The sequence below is a fragment of the Pararge aegeria genome, chromosome 2 (assembly GCF_905163445.1).
Source record: "Pararge aegeria chromosome 2, ilParAegt1.1, whole genome shotgun sequence".
Lineage (NCBI taxonomy): Eukaryota > Metazoa > Arthropoda > Insecta > Lepidoptera > Nymphalidae > Pararge > Pararge aegeria.
This window is the reverse complement of record NC_053181.1, coordinates 18,910,512-18,930,475: the sequence shown is the minus strand read 5'-3', so window position 1 is coordinate 18,930,475 and position 19,964 is coordinate 18,910,512. Positions and strand designations below refer to the sequence as shown.

Sequence of the window (19,964 nt, the reverse complement as noted above, 5' to 3'; positions counted from 1 at the left end):
GCCTGCAAAATCGGAAACCGTTTCATTTACCTTTTTGTCGGACCAAGGCAGGACAACATGCGCCTGTCTTTCGAATTTGCTCACTTTTAAATGCTTACAGAAATAACTGTGACATTTTTAGTACTTCTTTGACCTCATTCAAAAAACATGTCAAACATTCACTTACATAACTTAAATTAATTTATTTTCCGTTTTAATTTTATATCATCACTATTCATTGTATAGTATTGCAGGTATTCAGTTTAAATTTTGTTTTATTTGATTAGCTTTTAGATTATCTAAATTAAGCATGCTGTGGTCATTTCTAGAAGGTTTCAATCTATATATCTATTTATGTTATTCTCATGATAACGTCATTGGTTGTTACCAGTTTAATGATCCAATAATAAAAAAAAAAAACAAACCTTTAATTTATGCAAAACTGTATTATATACTTATACTGTACATACTGTATATACTGTATTTACTGTATTTGACGGCCGATCGCAGTGGGCAGCGACCCTGCTTTCTGAGTCCAAGGCCGTGGGTTCGATTCCCACAACTGGAAAATGTTTGTGTGATGAACATGATTGTTTTTCAGTGTCTGGGTATTTATCTGTATATTATAAGTATTTATATGTATACTATTCATAAAGATATTCAACAGCTATCTACACAACCCATAACACAAGCTACGCTTACTTTGGGGCTAGATGGTGATGTGTTGTCGTAGTATATTTATTTATTTATTTATTTATTATATATAAGTATATAATACAGTTTATATTCTTTGGATATGGTAGATCCTTCCGAGCATTATACGCTGGTGCGTGCTATACCAGTGAAAAAGGTTTCGAAATCGTTTTTTTTTTTTTACATTTTGAGAGCTTCCGCTGCATGCGCTGAGTAAACGGTTAAAGTTTCGATAAAATCATGTTTTACAAGGTTTTCCCCCTTTAAATGTTCTGGCCGCGACAGCATATGTATTTCTTTTAAGGTTGACTTATATGCGGACTAAGTCGCAAGGAACCGCTTAAAGACGAATCACTTTATTAATCTTCAAATCAAATCAAATCCTTTTATTTGCATAAAACATGTTTAGTCATAATATATGACATGCAAATCTTAATTTAAACAAATTCATTTATGTAATAATTAAAAAAACATCAAAATAAACATAATCAAAATAATCGGCTGAATATAATAAAATTTGATTAATTTTACTGTATGGAATAATAAACATGGAATGTCAATTAAAAAATAACTAACCTAATAATTATATATCTTAAACTACTAGTTCAATGATCAATCCCGCTGGAATTATTGTAATGTTAAAACTCTGTCCAGTGGGTAGGACTTCGTCTTCACTTTCAGAGGAACGAGTTCGAAGCGTTAAGTTATGCGCGTTTTTAGCATATAAAATATCACTTGCTTCTGAGCAATGCTGTATGCCTGAGACTCCTCCATAATTTTCTGTAAGGCGTGTGAAGTCCACCAGTCCGCACTGGGCCAGCCTCGTGGACTGCGGCCGCTTCACCCCATCTCATTGAAGGAGGAGACCCGCGCCCTGTAGTGGACCGGTTATAGATTGATTATTGGTGACGATGATGATGAACGTAAAAACTCAGAAAGCGAAGTTTAATTTTTATCTAACCGAGCTCATTCTAATCTTAGCTCGCACCGCATCTCAGATTTTCTCTCTTTATACATATTTGTTATACGTCTCATATACATACTACGACCCACTGACATCATTACTTGTAGCGTCTATATTGAAAAGTTTTTTTTTCAGAAAATAGGTCAAGAATTTTCGACATATTGGCATTTCATGCCGGCGGGATTTGTTATCGTCCTTGAAAATCTACATATTGAAAGTCATTCTATTTTTTCATTTATTATTTTATTCGACTTTAAGCTAACCCTTTGTCACGAAAAGCTTTGATATTACCAAATAAGCATGGCGATGGTACTAAAGTATCTGTAATGATTGCTGTGCCACTCTTCTTTGAAAATACAGTGCCCTGCCGTGGGATGTTGTTAGGCGTTTGTCGCCCCCTCTGACGCAGTGGTGAGCGTCGTGTTATTAGTGGTGGTCCTGGGTTCGATTCCAGGCAGGGGCAATTTTTTTTTAATTTACTATTTTAGTCTAGTCGACAAGTTGAAAATGGTACAAAATAGAGATACTGCTCTTAAAATTATGTGCAATAGCTCATTGGGTCCGGAATGACGTCTAGAAAAATGTGCCAAAAGCGTGTATAATAAGCACATAAAAAATGCAAAAGTTATAAACAATTAAAGATGAAAAGAAAATGGCATTTAGTTTTTTGCCAATATTTAATAAACTATTAATATTTAAGAAATTTCAAAAAAAGATTCTGTAAGAGGAGGAAATTTCCAATAAAAAACTTCTGACTCCCGGAACTCTATCTCCATTATTTATAATTATAATTTAACGCTGAAAATAGGTCTGCGAGTTATTTAAACATTTTTTTTCACTTACAATTAAGACGGTAGTTCGAGAAAATTTCGTTAGTTAACAATTGTTTAACTTAAAGTAAATTAATTATAGTGTTCAGAACACACCATAATTTTTTCAAATTAAAAAAAATATATTCAATACCTTAAATAAATTAATTAATGTGCCGTACCAGCTTTTGACGCCACGCGCGCATCCTAAAAATGTCACGCGCAGACCTATTTTCAGCGTTAAATTAAAATTATAAATAATGGAGATAGAGTTGCGGAAGTCAGGAGTTTTTTATTGGAAATTTCCTCCTCTTTCAGAATCTTTTTTTGAAATTTCTTAAATATTAATAGTTTATTAAATATTGGCAAAAAACTAAATGCCATTTTCTTTTCATCTTTAATTGTTTATAACTTTTGCTTTTTTTTATGTGCTAATACACGCTTTTGGCACATTTTTCTAGACGTCATTCCGGATCCAATGAGCTATCGCACATAATTTTAAGAGCAGTATCTCTATTTTGTACCATTTTCAACTTGTCGACTAGACTATTTGGTTTGTTTTAGTTGAAGGGTTTCGGGTGTGGCTACCAACCAGACGGCCGACTGGCGCAGTGGGCGGCGACCCTGCTTTCTGAGTCGTGGCCGTGGGTTTGTGCGATGTCTGGGTGTTTATCTGTATATTGGCAGTATTTATGTGTATTATTGTTATTATATGTAAAACCACCCTAATTTTTTTCTCATACGGATGTTAAGTTAGATCTATTAATCCGTTACAGCTAAGCTGTTAGTAATGGGATTAGCTCACCGGTTACACTATTGTTGAGCGAGTGTGTGCAGTTGTGTCTTAATCACATTTACATAATTCAGTAAACGCAATGTCTTAGATGAATTGCTCGAGTAGTGACTGCCTAAGTGCCTATAACAGGCTACACTGTAATTGATACACCGCGGTATAGAGAATATATTCAGTTGGTGACGCCTATCATCTCGTGGTAAAATGCCGACTGTCCAGGGGTTACCAACTTTTTTAAACCACCGCACTTACAAGTTAAGACATTTGTTACGTCGCCCGCGCCCTAATCTACTTAAAATAGGTACTTGTCAGTTGGCGAGATAGGCGCAAAAAATTAAAAAATCTTCTTTTTGAAAAGCATAAAACCATAGTAATTTTAAATTGTAACAAAGAATCTAGAAAAATAATACTACCCCAATGGGATTCCTGATCTTTGTGATCTCCACACAATTTTTCAAAGTGTGCAACAGGCCGTGACACCGCTGCACATGTTGTTTCTGAAGAAGCGACTCGCGGTGCACCTATGTACTTTCAAAAATAGCTAGGGTTGCCTCCTATCGGATGTGGGACCGCTGGAGAGCGAGCCTAGCGGATTTCCTCTATGGCAAACGCACCATAGAGGCCATCCGCTCGGTCATGGACCAGTAGTCCGGGCGAAGGCGTGAAAAAAAAGGCTTGCCTCCTGTCTGGAGGAATTCGATTTCTACTAAGTTACATTCGTACGAACTAAACCTTGACTAACAAACCAAAACTTCCCCCACTAACTTGAATAAGACTTACATACGGATGCCGTCGACGATTTACATTTAAAAAAAAAGTCGAAAGCAATCAAAGTTTGCTTTTGAAAACACGTTTGAAGAGAAAGAACGTATGAACTGCGTTACCTCGTAGTCTTTCGAATTGAACGCTTTTTCGATTATAGCGAATGTCACGGCCTATTACATGTGCGTAACAATGGAACTCTTGTATTTGACCCACAACTAAACAATGGCAGCTTTTCTTTTTACCTTGTTTCTGTGTTGTTTTATAAAAAAAAGAAAAAAATCAAATCTTCTTACCGGTTTTGTTTTGATAAATCTATCAAAATGTTACAATGTACCTCAACCCTATTTTTCCGTTCAAAATTGTGCCGTTAACAAAGGCTTCTTCGTCCCCGTCACATAGTCTAAAGTTTGTGAACCCGTCTGTATGAATCGCATGTTAGTTGGTTCAGTTTTAGTGCTCTAATATGAATTGTGCGCCGTTATTTAGTGTCATTGACTTGACGTCTTGTCATTGAATCTCCTCGTAATCAAACTAAATGAGTTACAAAAAATTACGAAAAGACTACCAAGATCAACAGCGCTTCCCCAGCGTCTCCTGAGGGCTCAAGACATATTTAAGAACTTTAATTAAATACCTGTGTAATCTGATCAAAAAACGCCTTTGTAGTTTTTAGAAAAAGGAAATTATAAATTAAGTACCTTTAATGTTCTCTTTGTGTATTTCCCTTCAGTGTTGCAATAAAGTTTTTTCTATTCTTTTCTACGAGTATTTATATTCTGTTCTTAAAAACACGATTATATCTCCCCTGTTCAATTGCCATTTCGCATATATCAAAATTTCTCCAAATAAGGAAATTACGTAATTTTACAAGCCAAAAAATATTGTAAGGTACACTTTTTAAGTTGAGTTGAGTTTGTTTCAAGCCTTATTTCACATTTTTGTTCAATCAGAACATACCTGTTAGTTTGCCCGATTTAAGTATAGTTTTAGTGCACTAGAATTAATTGCACGCGTTTTCAAGTGTCGTTGACTTCGCGAATAACGAGTGCTTTGAACTGAAGCCAAACATAGACGACGTCGAACGTCGACGAAGTCTCTCAAATGTTTTTTTTTTGTTTTTACATCAAAATGCCTATTTCATCGTTCGACACGCTAGCTGTGTTTAAAACTATTATCAATAAATCATTTATTTCAATAATTACAAGACATAAAATTAATATTTTTTTGGTTACTTACGTGTATAGATGAGATTTCTTCAGAACATAAAAAAAACTCATCGATGATCACATAATTTCAGATTAACAGATTAATATTATGAAATTGTTTGTTTTTAAATCGCCTCATCGGTGGGTATACTTATTAAATTTTTCAATTTAGATAACTTTAGTGAGAGGCTAAAACTGTATGCCATAGTAGTTATATGATTCAATAAGACTGTATTATGATTTGATATATTTTTAATTGTACAACATTGGGGTTTTCGGAAGGAACACAGTTAAGATTATGCCTATACCAGGGAAAGGGGGACACGGGGCCTAAACGATATACATATTTGACATATTTCGCTGACAAGACCTGTCAAACAGTGAAATTTATTTCACACATAAAAACCGGCCTTGAAAGTAATAAACTTACGTCCATTGCTATTAAAATTAATTAGCTGTTCATTATTTAGGTTTTTGTTTATTTTATCAAAGCAGCATCCCGAAAAGTCGTCAAGGCTTAAGGGTGCCAAGGAATCCGTGAATTATCTCTTGTTTGTAAATGAATAAAGTGAAATTTCTTTCGCAAGACCTATACATTATTGTGTATTTGTCGACCATTTTTATTTATTTATTTATTAATTAAGTTAAAATGTTTGCAGTTTGAAAGCAATAAGTTTAATAAAAATACGGCTTCAGTCATCATCATCTCAATAGATGGACGTCCACTTCTGGACGTGGGTATTTTGTAGGTTCAAAATTCCATGTCCTTGTGCAACTAGCGTCCAGCCACTCCCTGTGACTAGTGTACTTCCAACGCTGCGTTTACCAGAGCCGGTGTTGCAATACTAGTTCTTGGGGACTCCACCGTCTATCGGTTCTTCGAGCTATGGGTCTTGAACATCCATACTTGACGTTTCAAAAGTGCTTATATTAGGAACTACTTAAAATAAATGCATTTTGAATGTGAAAATATGCCGTCTCCGTAAACAAAGTAGACTCTTCCAAGTTTGCTCCGAATAAGTCAACCAAAACACAACGAACAAAAGCTAATAGAATAAGAGCATTAGAATTAAAATGGAACTTCTATTATCCATCGTGACCATAAAGCAATAGGAACTAATTGGTTTTCGGGTACGCAACCAGTGCTCGGTATATCCAAAGTCACAAGTTCGTTCACTAACGACACCGTTGGTTCACACAACAAATATTTATTCCGGTGTAATGGACGCTTGTCAGTTATGCCCATTGCGTGCTGTTGATTGTACTAATTTGCACTTGTTCCATTCATTTTCATGTATTACTTCTAACCATTTCCATATATTAACAGCTACGAATTCTTTAGCACTTTTTTCTAGTTTCAAATGTGATTCATACTTTCTTTGCACAATTCTTATGGATGGATTACCAAGCAAAGCACCAGATTAATGACCTTGTTATTTCTTCTAACTAGAATTATTAAGTAGATTAGGTACCTATTTTCAGGTTTTATATACGACAAGCTGACCCGCGCAACTTCGTCTGCACCAAATCGGTTATTAGAGGTTTTAATATCTTAAAAAAACCTACCAGGTCCAGTTTTATTTCCAAACTATGTTATTCGCGGCCGGGCGGCCCGCTGCATTTAGCTTTTTGCGTTTCTATACCCGTCGCAACTTCTAAGCGATAGGTGCAATTTGAATAATTTAAAAAGGAATTTGCAGGCATATAATCAATATTAATAGTTATAAAACTATTTATAAGTGTTTTGAAAGAAAAATTATAAAAAATTAGTTATTGTGACTTAACCATAACAGTTAGACATATAGCCTCGCGGATTTTTTTGTAGATAATCACGTTTACTTTAAACATGTAGTACATTATATTTATGTATCATCAATCATTTTTGCAGCGTACGCTAGTAAAACTCTAAGTCAGTATTTCAGCCAATTTACAGAAAACCATAGTAAAATATACACTAAAACCATCCATCCATACTTAGATCCATCCATCCATACATCAATCCTCACAAACTTTCACATTTATAATATCAGTAGGATGGTACAAATGCATTCGATCGTTGTACCATATGCCTTGCGACTTGCTAGTGTCTGTGAAGAGTTATGTCCTTTATCTCCGACAATATTTATCAGATCTTCGTTAAAATTAGACAATACTTGCTTGTTAGTATACCCTTTCAAATAAGAAAAGAATTAATAAAATCGGTTAAAATTAAATTTAACGGAGCTATGAAGTAAAATTGATAAAAACTTTTATCCCATTTCCCGGAGGAAACTTTTTATTGATCGGGATAAAAAGTAGCCTATATGTTGACCCGGATTATCAGCTAACACTATACCAAATTGTGTTTAAATCCGTTCAGTAGTTTTCACGTGATGCCCGGACAGACAGACAGACAGACAGACAAAAATTAAACAAAAATCTCTTATGGAGTCGGTATCGATTATAAAGCATCCCCCGATCAAAATTTTCAAAATATATTAAATATCTTCCAGTTACAGTTTTATTATAAGTAAAGATAACTAGTATAACTTTATGAGAACAAGAAACATAACTCAAAACTATTTTTACGACATAATTTTAAAAATTTTCTACTAAATTGCAACTTTCTCTTTTAGTTATACATAATGTTTATTATTGATATCGTATATTTGATAGCAAACGCACGAAGTTGATCATATGAATCGCCTTTTCGTTTTAACTAATTATCCAGGTAGCACCTTGTATAATTTTTACAGAGTGTTTTAAATAAAAAAGCTGGGTATATATTTGATAAAAATAAGTTTCGTTCACGAATTTATACTAACAAGGATATTATACTTTTCCTTCCTTCTTTTGATTAATGAATATGTTAGTTTATTCTTCGCGGTTATCACTGCTATCCCATATCAAGGTTAGGATAATTATTTAAGCCTTCCAAATTAAACACCGGAAATTCTTAAGGCAAGGCTGTTTAGGATCATGAATTTTTATTTCCTTAATATTGGGATTTTTCTTGTCTTTTCATTCGCCTTCTGTTATTTTTATCTTTATAGTATCACTAAACTATAAAGCAAGAATATTTAAAGATCAGAATTAAGTCTAGCATCTTTCAATCTTACATCAATTCATTTTAAGCGCTTTTGTTTCAATTTTTTACGTGAACAAATGTAACTTGTATAAAAAGTGAGAAATAACTACCTTTAGTGCTACGTTTCAGCCTCGTTAGTTCCAAAAATAAAATAAATACATGACTATTTTTTTTTAACTGGACTGTTAGTTTCAAATGTCAGCGAGTTCAAACCTACAAACTCTTCAGCTTTATAATATAGACTCATTGAAATTGTACTGATGTAGATGGCATGATAAATATAAACAAATACGTAAATAAATTAATGTAACTATTTGCTGAAGCGGTGATAGCCTAGTTGTGAGATCCTGAGGCCGAGCTCGAAGCCCAGCACGCACCTCGAGCTTTTCTAAGTTCTGCTTCAGCGGTGAAGTAAAACATCGTGAGGAAACCTGTATTGCTGAGAGTTCTCCATAATTTTCTTAAAGGCGTGTGGAGTCCACCAATCTGCACTGGGTCAGCGTGGTGAACTACGGCCTAAGCCCTTCTCAATGTGGGGCGTGCCCTGTAGTGGGCCGGTAGTTGGTTGATACGAACTATTTGCTAATTTTATCAACTCATTTACCTCACTTCGTTAACCGTAGTAAAATGTATAATTCTGTTAATTGTTGTAAAATAACTTTGACTGGAACGCGATAAAGCTTATTTTTCCCAATTCTTTATTGTAAGTCAAATTACAATGTTTTTATTTCAAGGTTATCTGATGTCTGCAGTCACTTTGGTCAATGTCAGCAATTGTACTACTCTCGTAAAAGTTCTTATTTACCTTGACTTGTTTTGAACGCCGCTTTACTTACGATCTTGGAAGAGTATATCAGCCTATCACGTTTAAGTATTCAAATGCTACCACTGAGTTATTAAAGTTATTAAATAAAAAACAACTGCTATTTCTTAAATAATGTAGGGCTTTAAAGAGATATAATCATCACTTCAAACGATTCACGTCCACTGCTCGAAAAATAGGCTTTTTTGTGGGGAGTTTTAAAATCCAGGGTCCTTGGCCGCTTGTTTCCAGCAGTGCGGTTCACAGCGACTCGTTTGATGTCATATCTCCACCTTGTTGGGGGCCGTTCAAAGCTGCGTTTTCCGGTGCGGGGTCGCCATTCCAACGTCCAACTGAGCTATGTGCTAAGTTTAATAGGTTAGTTGAAATTTTTTTCTGGACCAATGATGCAGTTATCTAACTTCCTATAAATACAAAAGTTATTGAAGTATCGACGTTTGTTACTCTTTCATGCAAGCAGTAGGTACTAAACAAGGTCAGGTTTGACTGAAATTGGGAACGGAGATAGATTTAGCCCTGAATAATCACATAGGCTACACTTTTTCTCTTTTCTCGTGGGATTTACGAAAACCAAAAACACTAAAAAATAACCGCGGGCAAAATCATCATCATCATCATTTTAAACGATTAACGTGCTGGACATAGGTTTTTTGTACGGAGTTAAACAACATCATTAATAACATACTTTGTGTATACGCCAAGATGCTGTTACGAAAATTAATTGTTGTTGTGAAGTTCCAAACGGCTCTTATATATCGAGGGAAATTTTATGTCGCCATTCCCAAAATGTCTTGCCTGATTAAAGCAATAGCATATATAAATCGTAAAAATTATATTCTGTTACAAATAGTGGATAGAAAAAGTATTTCTAGATATAATAGTTATTTGTTAATTATGTTTATTTCACATAATTTTAGTCAATACATACATGAATTTAATGCAATTGGGTTAAAGAAAAACATATACTATAACTCAAATGACAATGCATTTTAAAATCTAAATGTTTTTAATACAGTCTCCGTTATAATATGATTAATTAATAATAAGGGATTATGAAGTATCCTAAAGAAATTTCACATTAATCAAGATTCTTCAAATTTAATCTATTTCAAGCCCTAAAATGTAAGCACTTTTAAAACGTCAAGTTTGTAATCATATTTATTAAATTTCTTTGTATTTTCAAATAATAACAAAAAGAGATGACTCGAAGCACATTTCGTATTTTTTTTTTCATTCTTTCAGATAACGCGACATCCCAATGGGACTTGTCATCAGAAGTGGAATAAAAATAACTCGAATTCCCTTTTGTTATGTTCGGAAAACGGTTTTCAATTTTCTAGCGAAGAAACCCTGAGTGCCTCTTGTTTTTAAAGATTCAGATCTTAGTTTAGAAAATGACGTCTATAAAGTTTTAGTTTTCAATTCCTATGACAGCAAATTCTATTTTTAAATTTGGTTTTTTGCTATACTTTTTTGCTTTGCCAGTTCTTCCTCTGAAGAAGAGAATTTTTTGTGTCACGTCGACCAAGATGAAATGAAATTTTTGATGAATTGTTTTTTTTTTAACAAAACGGTACTTCTTCAAATTTATTCTTTAAAGCAGTGTCATTTTCATTATCATCATCATCCAACTCCTTCAGCAGCACAATAATATATAACAAGTATTCTTTAATAACTTAACGCTCTCTGATACACGCGGACACACAACGCCAAATACATCTCCTGGTTTCTGGTACTGACTTTTTGAAAGAAAAGAATTACTTTTGAACTGCTCTAGGAATCAAACTCGGGATTTTATGATCCGTTGTCAAAAGTCTGGGCTACTAGAGTTAACGTAATGACATCAAATTTTGACATTTTAGAGCAAATTAACTTGCTTTAAGGTCGCACTTGTCTAGTCGCACTATTAAAGCTACCGGAAGCGGATTGCATAAAAAAAGACTGAAACCATCTAATTTCATGTCACTCTATACGACACACAATACACGGCCTTAATCTGTCATGCACACCGCTCGCTGATGACAGCTTATGGGACGCCACAGACTATAGACGTTTGATCGATTAATCTTCCGTTTGTCTGAGTTACGATTGGTTTTTAACCTATTTATTGCTCATCATAAAGAAACTTGACTAAAATTAAAGGTTCACCTTTAGTACCTGCTCTATTGTCTATGAGCTTTAGCTACGCCTGAAAGTGATAATCTATATTAGATCCAAAATCTTAAGATAGCTGAGTCGAATATAGTAATGCTATCCTTTTCTACTCTTCCATTTAAATAGGGAAAGGAATACTAAAATCAATCTGTCGTCTAAAGATCTAGCCTAATAGTAGATCTTCAGATTTTTTAGGCGTTGTAGAACATGATTACCGGTTTGCTTTGATTGATGTGATATTCATGTTTTCAAACCACAATTCACTTTTAGGTCTTAATTGAATGGATGGAGGATACACAGATGTAGACCCTTCTCATTGTGGAAGGAGACCCTTACCCTGTAGTGGGCCAGTAATGAGTGGATATGATGCTGATGATGGTATTCATTATGGATGCAAACAAAAAATTCTTCTTCTTCAAAATTCTTTATTCATTAACTCCTATCAGGCACCTATAAAACATTCATACAGATATATTCCCATTATTGTGAGGTAACCACATTCATTCTTTAAATCTAAAGCTAGATGGGCTTAAAACGCGCCTATAACGCTTATGACGCCTATTTATTTATTTATATTTAAATATATCACCTGTAACGTATCTATGACAAGCATATAAAAGTCGTCACGATATCTACCGAACGGATATATTTGAGACATCTCCACTAAACTGTCTTCTATTAAATTAAAGTCTGTTGTCTGCGATGCTCTTATCATAAAATCATACATCCTGATCTCTGTTATAACGTCATAAAGTTCATTTTCGAATAATATAAAAAAATCATACGCGGAATAATAACTTTGCGCTCATTAGTATTGTTATACCGGTGATACTGGCGTGCAATAGTGTAGCAATATCGCTGGCATACGACATTGTACTACATATCGGTTACACTCCTATTAAACGGCCCCACAAGACCTCAATAGGTGGTGTATAGAGTTACTAAACCAACGCCGCGTCTCCCGTCTAGACTAGTCTACTGTCTAGGCTTTAAAGAGTGTTGAAGAAAGCGGAGATGGTCTTGAAATATACTTATATTTAACTGCCCTAAAAAAAGAGGAGGATATCGATTTGGATTTTTTAGTATTTTCGTGAATAATTCTGTCAACATTTGCAAATTTTTATTTTGTTCGCGTAGTCCTATTTAAATCTCATATAGATCTGATGATGAATTTCGGAGATAGACAACGAAACTCTTCAAAGAATGACAGCAAATCAACCGCGACTGCAGCTATGGCATAAATATCTTTAGGCAATCACATCACGCCTGTTCACTCGAAAGGGTAACGCAGATTTTATAACGAATGATATAACGCAAAACATCGCTATTTAAGCACAACTTGAAGTAAGAACAGCCTACCGTAAAGCTTTTGTGTAATCTAATTTCTAAATTCTAAACCTAATCTTTTTACCCGGCACCTATATAAGACCTACTATAAGACCCATGTTCATAAATTACTGTGATGATGTGAATTTTAAGATTGAGTGTTAATCGAAATAGTTCCGTAGTATATCCATTCCTAATTTTAAGTTGCTATTAGTTTATTCAAAATTATAACTAATACCTATCCACATAAACGTTCCCATTGACTGAACGGACCCTTGGTGATGATGGGAGTATAATAAATAGAACGCAATTTGTTTTTATATAGTTAGGTACCACTGATGATACAAACTTTACCTAGTGCCCTCTGTTGACCGAAATAATATCTAAGGATATGTCATCGAGAGTTAAGTTATATCTGCCTAAAGAATTAAATGAAAATCGGCCCTGCATGAACTGCCCTGTAAAAACTGAAACATATCTGCCAAACTGCCATTGCCATTCCAAACCCACGAACACATCACACTTAAAAGCCAAAATAACGTGAAAAGCGATAAAGATATCAATGCGTCAATCACATGTTTAGTAACGCATTAAATTTCGCAGGGCAGGAAAATCAGTTAATTTTTCGTAACGGTTCAAATGTAACCTATATTTCGTAAACAAAATTATTAATAGTGTTTTTAGTCGTAAATGAGTCTGCTTTAACTGGTTTATTTGTTTTGAAAACGGTATCAGAACGAAATCTTTTACTACTTACTTAACGAGTCATTGTGGGAACGTTAACTGGGTTCATCGGCCGCTCGTGTTGATTTCTCACTGAACAAAGAGACGTTGATTTTTAGTAGGACTTTATGTGTTAGAGTTTTCCCAGGAAAGAACTATCGCTAAGCTGCATTATTACGATCCTGTATGCCGGTCTGAAGAGCGTGCTGCGTGTTGACGGCCGATCAGAATACATTTGTCACCACCCCTCCTTTTTCCGCGGATGTCGTACGAGGCGGCTAAGGGAATATAACGGAAAACCGACAGCTACGTCCACTATGTTACTACTAACATCTTCTTCGATCACTAACCCCCCCTGCCTTGGGATAGGCATTTAGTCCAGCAGTGAACTATTATAAGCTAATGATGGTGATGGTACGAAAACATGCCACAAACCGTGGTACTCAATGCACGTATGTCGCTTGCTATTACCTGTCAGTGAGCCAGTTTTATAGATATTTATAGCTAGGGTCGATGTAGCGATTACCGAAAATATCGCATCATCATAATATCGTGACTCAACATTAAATAAATATCTATAAATCATGTATCTCTAACGCACAAGTACAAAGAGAACCGTCGAGCTGAGATTAATCGGGTAGTAAACTGGTGACTCAGGTAATTAATAAAGTGGGGGCCTGTTGTTTTTGTATAAATACATAAGTTTTTAAGTTTGTATTTTGCCCATGCTCGGCTCTGCCATTGCGAGGTTCAAGGAGTCTAGGGATTCAAAAAATTGGAAAACACACTGACAAAATCGTTGACAAGAGCTCTTGTCCATGTCTTGATTCAAAATATTATACCTATCTATAGATACCAAATATAAAACAACGATCCATCGATGTATTTTACACCAAGTCTTCTTGAATTTCAATACAATATAATATAAGTGCAACCATTATTGCGTAAAGTTATCGACGTCGAGCGTAGTGGAAAGGGGGCCTGATAACGAAGTCATGAACTAAATAAACGAAGGCTGTTAGATGTGTATTGAAGCAGGTGTCAGGTTGCGGAATCGACCTCCTTTGAAGGATACTTAGTCTATACCTACTACTTTAATACTAGAAGCGGTTAGATCAGGAGCGGTGATAGCCCAGTGGGTAGGACTTCAACTTCACTTTCGGGAAGGCCGAGTTCGGATCCCGGCACGCACTCTTAACTTTTCTTAAGTTACGTGGGTTTTAAGGAATTAAATAAATATATATATATATATATATATATATATATATATATATCGTGGGTCTATGTTCTAAAACCTGAGGCCTCTGTAACCAGCAGTAGGACTTTAACAGACTATTGATGAGATTCGTCACAGCTGCATGAAAACTTACAACCAGACGTCATTACAGAGAATTGCGTTTCTTAAAGTAGCTCGATAGTTCCTAAGTCTGCTGAAAGATAAAAAAAAATCGCACACAAAGTAGACCTGCTTTCAAAAGTTGGTGAAAGGGAAAATTAGTATTATTTTTTAAACAATGAAATAAAAATACTTCTTCATGTAGAATGCAGGTTTTAATCTTTGAATAATAAACTCAGAAGTATAAAGTATGTGTAAAAAAACATTGTTCTGAAATTGCTAAAATTTACATGCCTGCAATTATAGAATGTCAACCCTTTCCTTAAAGGGCCGACTCATGGAGCAATCATCTATTTCATTTAGTTTTCAATACAGTCTACTATTCTACAACTTCTGAATTATTCACAGGACTAACGTATTCTTTTAAAGCTCTTGTTTACACCTATGGTGATCTGCTTCACATCCTTAGTCTACCGAATAAGAAAACAAAATGTCACATTTAACAATTCTTGCGTAAGCAATAAAATACGTGTGTGTACTCTTGTACACGCGTTAGAAGTTATACTTATTTGGGGTAACAAGATAAAAATCTTTCGCCTTATTCTACGTTTGTAGAAAAAACGACACTAACAATAGAAAAAAGGTATTGTTTGAATTATTGAAAGTCAACTGTCAAACCTTTTCTAGAAAAACTAAAATGTGGACTAAAGCTTACTTCATGTGTCGGTTTTTTGTGACGGTGTGCGTGCGCATCGTAAAAATTTACTCTCACCATTTTTCCGTAACGCGTCAAAAGAAGTATAACTTCAACAATACAATGGGTATTATATTACGAGTTTTTATTTGTAATAAGTAATACCTTTCTAAACACAAGGCCGTCCTGGATAGCTAATGAAGGGTATAATGACGCAGGCAAGCTGAAAAAACATTAAAAATTTGTCTCGCTATATCAGTAATTGAGTGCGATAGTAACTTAAACAGTGGTTGTGTAAAATTGGTTTACCCAACAGTTTCACCGTGTCCGCCAGATCTTAACTATACTTACTCCATTTTATTATAACTTGTCTTTTAATGAATCCCTCCGTGAAAAATTTAAAGAAATAGGTATTCTTACGGTAGCCTCACAATATTTTTATAACAATACTAGCTGACCCCAGCGCCATCTGTCGGGCTGATTTATGAATCTAAACCATCCAGGGTGGCACCCAAACGCATATCGAAAAATTCATTCAAATCGGTCCAGCCGTCTAGGAGGAGTTTAGTGACATACACACGCACACAAAAAAAATATATATAAAGATAGTATTTCTAAAACATTTCTCTTTATAGACGAAAAGTGGATATAAACAGTCGCTTTACTCGAAATGGACATAAGTTAGTGACATCTGCATATCGTTTGCGAAAGGCGCAGAAGTAATTTGTGGGCTTGAGTATATACTTTTATAATAAGATTCCCGAGGTAATTTGGACCTGCCGATGCATAGCTTTAAATAATGTGTTAAAACACATTAAATAATTAGTTTACTATACGATTGATGAATTTCTTAACCACAAGGCTGCTTGAAAGCAAGCTCCACTCTCATCTCTCAGAAGATAGAATTTTTTTTATATACTAGCTGTTGCCCGCGACTTCGTCTGCGTTTGATTTTGTTTTTTGATGTGGCATTCAATTTAGTTGTAGTTCTAATAAAAATTATAGTATTCAGTAAAGCTAAGCCACTTTGCTGCTGTCCCCTGAAGAGTTCTGTCCTCTATCTCCAACCACATTCATCAGATCTACACAAAGTTTGAGCAAAATTAAACACATATTATAACCAATATAGTACAAAAATAATTATTTAAATCGGTTACAATTTGTCGGAGTTATGGTATAAAATCGTCAAACACTTTCATCCCCTCTCCCAAAGGAACCGAGCTTAATGTCGGGATAAAAAGTATTCTATATTACTTCTAACACTTCCAAGAATATGTGTACAAAGTTTCATGAGGATCGGTTAAGTAGTTTTTGCGGGAAAGCGTAACAAACAAACTTACATTGACATTTATAATATTAGTAGGGGTAGTAGGATTATGGTTTTACAAGTTTCATAATAAGGATGCTTTATATTTACGCCTATTTCCCTAACTTCCAAGTAACAAGAACCTATCTATTTTAAGGGATATATATATTTTTTCATTGTAAAATGAAAAAAAGAGCAATCTGCTGAGATATAGAATCGCCTGAATCCACTTGTGTTATGAAAGTAGACCTATCTGTATCTTGTACTCCATAGTTGTTCTCGTTGTTCCATTATATCTTTTTCTCTAGCATCATCATTGTCCTCATTATTTAAATCTCCAAATGCTGGGCACAGGCGTTCTCGAAGAAGAAGAGTTAATAATAGAAGAGAGTAGAGTTAGAGTATAGAAGAGTTTTTTTGGACGTTTTATACCACCAACAGAAAAAGGATTAGTGTAAAAAAGTTTTATTGGGAACACTGAATATGACAATGAATTTAATAAAATATTGAAAAAATACCTCCCAGAGCAATGCTTTTGTAAATTTGAGCATCTCCATTAAAATCGGTTGCCCTACTATACAATGTCTTATGTTTTCAAAATTCATAAAATTATTTAATTTGAAAAAATGGCTGCGCCCCAACTGGGTGTACGTACGTTACATTATATGATTAGGTGTATTTTAAATATTGTATTATAAATGTAACCTTATGTAGTGTGCTGAATAAATTGAATTTAGAATTGAAATTGAAGTCAAAGTCCTCCGTTATGAATAGACCTGAATCCAGCTATGAGGAATACGATCTCTTACGATACTTCACAAAAATATACTGGGGTCAATTGCATCACAATTTCCAATACATCGTAAAAGATCAAAACCGACAATTTATTCTGAAATGTTTTATTCACAGATCTGACAATCTCGGTGTTCAACTTATGAGTCGACGGTGAATCACCCTCTGACGTAAACGGTATGTATATCCGTTATGGGTTTTATGTCTTTATTTCACGCCTGCGGGCCGTAACTGGACGGGTGAACTACGTTGAGTTCAAGCAACCGAGGTTGAGATGTATACAGCATATTTAGCCTTACCTTATACTTAAGAAACAGAAAAGTTATGTGTCCTTTTGTATATCTGCCTTGTTTTGTCACTAGCTTTGACTGAGTTGAAGTCAGAGTACGCTCTATAGATCTTAGCCTATAGGCGAAAGGCAAGGCAAAATCGCTGCGTCGAACCTGCGTTCTAAGCGGCGGTTTAAGATTGCGCCCAGCGAAAGTTCAATCACAAGCAGTTAATACTGTTTCGGCTTTTTGTGACACAGCTCGTCAGGGGAAATGCAGTGCTTATTTCTGCCGCCACTGTAGCGGCAGAAATAAGCTCTGCTGTGTTCCGGTCTGAATGGCGTAGTCCATAAAAACCTCAAGTCGTATTTCAGATCCTGGGTGCGATTCTTGAGAATAGCTAATTATTAAAAAAAACAAAGTACTATTATATAAAAGAGTTAGGAACTAACCAATAATCACTAAGGAAATGTTATAATAGTTTTAAGTTCGTTTGCTCTAATCTCTGGTAGGTATGAAATAAATTCTAATCCCACTCTCAATAAAGTGGGCGAGATCTAAGTCAAGCCGTGGCACATTAAGGGCAGAAGACATAGGAAAGGTCGCCCCCTTATGTTTATTACGTTAACCTTACAAGAATATCACATGAGGATAGCCTCACGCGATATTCCTATACAGTTAGTCACGCGTCATCTAGTCCCATGCGCAAGGTCAAGTTCGCTAAACGAGTTATGGATAGTAATGTGTTTCATAATAATTGCTATGTATGACTAGTTTGCAACCTCGTAAGATGCTTGTAAAATGACAATGTCATCTCGTAAAAAATATGTTGCCAGTTGTATTCTATGACAATGTCATCTCGTAAAAAATATGTTGCCAGTTGTATACCAAAATTCATAAAAAAAGTACACAACTCCACAAATCAATTACAAATAAAAATGCTATTATAAAGTGCTTGATTGATATATCTTGGGATGAGCTATATACAATAACTGACGTCAATTCCACAACGGAAACATTTATTGGTACTTTGCAAGAACTGATCCAGAATAATAAAGTCACTAGGAAAGTCCCTAGTAATAAGCTGCCCCTCAAACCTTGGATAACAGTCAGTGTTGTGCGGTGCATACGGAAACGAAACAAGATGCATAGGCAACATAAGTCTTTACCCAACAATTTCGAGCTCAAAACGAAGTACTTAAAGTACAGAAACATATGTAATAGAATTATAAAATCACTAAAAATAAATTATTATAAATCGAAATTATCATGTAGTAACGGCAACATGTTAAAAACATGGAACATTATTAAAGAACTGTGTTATAGTAATAATAGAATTTCCTCCGATCCTCTACTTAAAACTAAACCGACATGTGCAGAGTCGCTTAACGAAGTGAATAACTACTTTACATCTGTAGGAGGTGAGGTAGCTGGAAATATAATTAATAATCTAAAAATGTCAGAATCTGATCTAGCAAACAGGGCTGCTAACCTTTCAGTCTCCCCATGTTACTCATTCTCACTATACTTAACAGATTATTTAGAAATTAAAAACATAATATCTGGTCTTAAGAGTAACAGTGCACCAGGTTGGGATAGTATCACTGCTGACATCATCAAGCTATGTGGCAACTCACTAGCGCATCCCATTGCTTATTTATGCAACCAAAGTCTAGTACCGGCATCTTTCCCAAACCATTTAAAAAGGCAATCGTAACTCCAATTTTTAAAACAGGTGATAAAAACGTACCATCTAATTATAGACCTATCTCCCTTCTGCCAGTTGTGGCAAAGATTCTAGAAAAATTAATAAACAAAAGGTTAATGCTGTATCTCGAAAAGAACCAACTGCTTTCAATAAATCAATACGGATTTCGAACAAATAAATCAACCGAAGATGCTGTGTTAAAATTAACTTCTTCCATCACGCAACATTTAGATCGAAACAAAAAGGTAGTAGGCGTATTCCTGGATATACAGAAAGCCTTTGATACTGTTTCTATTTCAATTTTGCTGTCTCGTTTGGAGAACTGTGGAATAAGAGGTTTGTCACATAATTGGTTTTCAGACTACTTAACCAATAGAACTCAACAAGTGAGAGTTGAAGGATCCATAAGCGATACATATTATTGCTCCTATGGAGTCCCACAGGGTAGCACCTTAGGACCTACACTGTTTCTAATTTACATTAACGAACTGTGTAATAAACAAATTAGTAATTGTGATATTATAATGTTCGCTGATGATACAGTTCTCTTGTTTCATG

The 19,964-nt window shown here is 34.9% G+C and overlaps 1 protein-coding gene across 3 annotated transcripts in view; it reads left to right on the top strand.

Annotated features, from left to right (window-relative positions):
- Positions 1-19,964, top strand: part of LOC120629868 — a 100,260-nt gene that overhangs the window by 49,565 nt on the left and 30,731 nt on the right. For all 3 annotated transcript variants that reach the window (XM_039898960.1, XM_039898945.1, XM_039898952.1), the window contains one exon: positions 17,547-17,606. The gene's annotated coding sequence lies outside the window, so the exon portion shown is untranslated. The remainder of the gene's footprint in view (positions 1-17,546; positions 17,607-19,964) is intronic.